Raw genomic sequence first — 3,580 nt, 5'->3', positions numbered from 1 at the left:
CATGCTGTCCAAATTCCCAGCCACTTTTTTTCTGGTCTTTGCGGTCGACCAAGGACCCACCTCGACTGGATAGGCTGGGTCTTTCGAAGGACACAGCCCCTGAATTTGGACACAGCCAGTGTAACAGATGGAATTTCAAACCCAGTAATGGTCAGACAAACAACAAAAGAACAGCATGCCTCCAGAGTGGAGGCATGACAAATATTATTTCATAATACAAAATACTTTAAAATCCCTATAACATGTTCTTAATGACTCAGCTCTAGTTACATAAGCACACCCTATAGTCCCAGCACATTATTTGTATCCTCAAGCAGGACTTATCCTAAATCCACAAATTTACAGAAACTCCTGAACAATCTTTACAAAAAAAATACAAAGTCCATTTTCACTCATCTCATAACTAAGACATTGTTTTGCACTCTCATATTTTGCCACTAGATGCCACTGAAACAAAATGTTGAATGAACGAACCCACTGTCAACACAAATGATGAGGTGGTTCAAAACTGGACCTTCATTTGCACATCACTAATTAGAGGAACCTTGAATTTACCTGAGTATCAATAGAAGTAAGTAATCTTATAAACGTACGGAAATCTGCAAGCAAACCAGTAAGCATGACTGAAGTCATCACCATGAGAATAAACAGATCACTGCTGCGTGGTGGAGCACACATTTAAGCACCTTTTCTTTTTATTCTTTCTACATTTGTTTCTTTTAATGTACGTTTGTTGTATGCTCATTGTTGTATGTATTGTTTTATTTATTCATGCAGCCTCTTCGCCAGGTCATGTTTGAGAACGACCTGACAAGTGACCTGGAGAAGTGGTTCTCAAACAGTTTACCTGGAAAAACAAAAGTAAAAAAAAAGCTTCACCTCTGCCCTAATGAAGCCTGGTGGCAATTAGCTCAAACAGGTTCCACCTGTGGGGGACTGTGCTCTCTAACAGATGCCTCCAGGCCAACCTAGGATGTGTCGTGCAAAAAAAATGAAGTAATTGTTGAGTTGTTTGAATTTAAAATCTGTTAATGTAAAATCCAGCTGTTAAATACTCCTTCAGCTCATCGAGGATTTAAAACCCCTTCACTATCTTTAAAAAGTGTTTAAAAATGAAAAGCACATGTAGTTTGAAGTACATTGTTAAGTAATCCTTTAATCGTTACAGCAAAGACAAATACTTATAATGTATATATAACTGTCTCTTGCCAACACAAGAACATTTTTCCAACCTCTGCATATCAAAATGTGTCCCCTGTTGTCACTTCAAGAGACTTATGACTTCTGAACTTTTGACTTTGATCATGAACTCAATCATGTGGTAACCATCCTGGTCCTGTGTCACCTCTGGGATTAGACATACATCTTCAAATCCCCTCACTGATTGGCTCCTTCCACAGCTTGATGATCCTGACTGGTCCATGTGTAACCCTCCTACAGATGTCCACTGTCACCTCAGCCTCCTCAGATGAAGTAACATGAGTTAGCTGGTCCCTTCTCAGACACACACATGTCTTGTTGACCTGCACAAAAACACAGAAACAGAAGAAACGGAGGGGGAAGAGAGGAGAATAAAAGAGGAGTGATCTGCAGCTCCTGTGGGCCACTGGTTCCTTTAAAAACAAAGCTATTGGTTAGAAACTCAGGGACTTATGCCTGGTTCTGCTTTGTGTTTCTCCTGTGTTTACTCACATATCTCAGACAATAAGCAACTCCTGCCCGCCCTTTGTGGCCATGTCAAATCACTTATTCAATTTCAATTCAGTTTATTTATATGGCTCCAAGTCACAACATATGTTGTCTCAGGGCACTGCACATGAAAAGAACAATCTAAAGAAGAAGCCAGCAGATTGTGCTGAATCACTTCATCACAGTCTCCCATCCTGAGCAAACGGTGGAGAGGAAAAACTCCCTGCTAATCAGGAAGAAACCTCCAGCAGAACCAGGCTCAGAACAGGCGAACATCTGCCTCGACCGGCTGGTTGGAGGACAGGAAAGAGACACAGGTAAACACAGAAGAACTGGTCCAGTTGCACCTTCTTCTGGAAAAGAGAAAAAAAAAGAAATATGAAACATTATTTATAGAAATTATTACAGTAGAGAAGAGAGACTAAAGACAACAGCAGAGTGAAGAAATGTGCTCAGTTTGTCCTCCAGCAGTCTAAGTCTATAGCAGCAGAAATGAAGAATAATTCAGGAAACCGAAGTCTAACTATATGATTTATCAAAAATGAAAGTCTTCAGTCTAATCTTAAAAGTAGACAGAGTTTCAGCTTCATGGACAGAAACTGGAAGTTGGTTCCACAAGAGCGGAGCTTGATTACTGAAAGCTCTGCCTCCCATTCTACTTTTAGAAACTCCAGGAACCACAAGTAAACCTGCAGTCTGAGAGTGAAGTGCTCTGTTAGGAAAATATGGAACAACAAGATGTTTAATTTATGATGGAGCTTGGTTGTTAAGAGCTTTGTATGTTAGGAGTAATATTTTAAATTCTATTCTGAATTTGACAGGGAGCCAGTGGAGAGAAGCTAAAACTGGAGAAATATGATCTCTCCTTCCAACTCTCATTAAAACTCTAGCAGCAGCATTTTGGATTAACTGAAGACTTTTCAAAGAGTATTTTGGATGCCCAGAATAAAGAATTACAGTAATCCAGCCTAGATGTGATAAATGCATGAATCAGGTTTTCCATGTTATTTTTGGACAAGATGTTTCTAATTTTAGTGACATTACGCAGGTGGAAGAAGGCGGTCCTGGTAACCTTTTTAATGTGGGGGTTAAAAGAATACCAAGGTTCTTTACATTAGAACTGGAGGCCAGATTAATGCCATCCAGAGGAGGTGAAAGGCTTATAGTGGACACCAAGTTAAAAACCAACATGAGAGGAAGCTTCTTTTGAATTTGTTGTGTGGGCAAGTGAATACACATACCACAACCAAGGTTGGCTGGACAAACCTTGGTTGTGGTATGTGTATTGTGTATATACACGAAGGGGTTACCTGACCAGAACTGACTGACATCAGGATGCTCAGCTGCACCAGGCCAGTCGAAACATAACCATGCACCATATCAGAGCACTAAGGGCCAACTTGCCCAGTTTGCCTGTGGTCTCAGATCTGAAGATGGAGCTGGGTAACGTAAAATATGTACAATATTGTCTTATTCTAATATTGGTTGTCTTCAGGCCCAGGCCATCCTCGCAAAAGAGATCTGAAATCTCAATGGGATTTGCCTTATTAAATAACGATAAAATGTTGAGCTTGTGGCAGACAACAATAATCAGAGTTTAATGTACTTGCACCTGTTTAAAAATAATTAGTGAGATGTGTGGTTTATTATCTGCTCTTTATGTAATCAGTGTCAGCAGGACAAAGGTTGGGTTTTATTGCTCTTTTCTGGGTGTTGCCAGGGAAGAAGTCTGTCTGTCAACAGAACAAAAATGTACTTGATGTACTTGATGTAAAAGTACAACAGGTCACAAACGTGTTTATCTAAACAGAGTTCATGAGGTGACACACACACACACACACACACACACACACACACACACAACAGATTTGTCGGAACAAGAAAAGCACAG

Source organism: Austrofundulus limnaeus, unplaced genomic scaffold (genome assembly GCF_001266775.1).
Source record: "Austrofundulus limnaeus strain Quisiro unplaced genomic scaffold, Austrofundulus_limnaeus-1.0 Scaffold573, whole genome shotgun sequence".
NCBI lineage: Eukaryota > Metazoa > Chordata > Actinopteri > Cyprinodontiformes > Rivulidae > Austrofundulus > Austrofundulus limnaeus.
Note: the sequence above shows the minus strand (reverse complement) of the source record.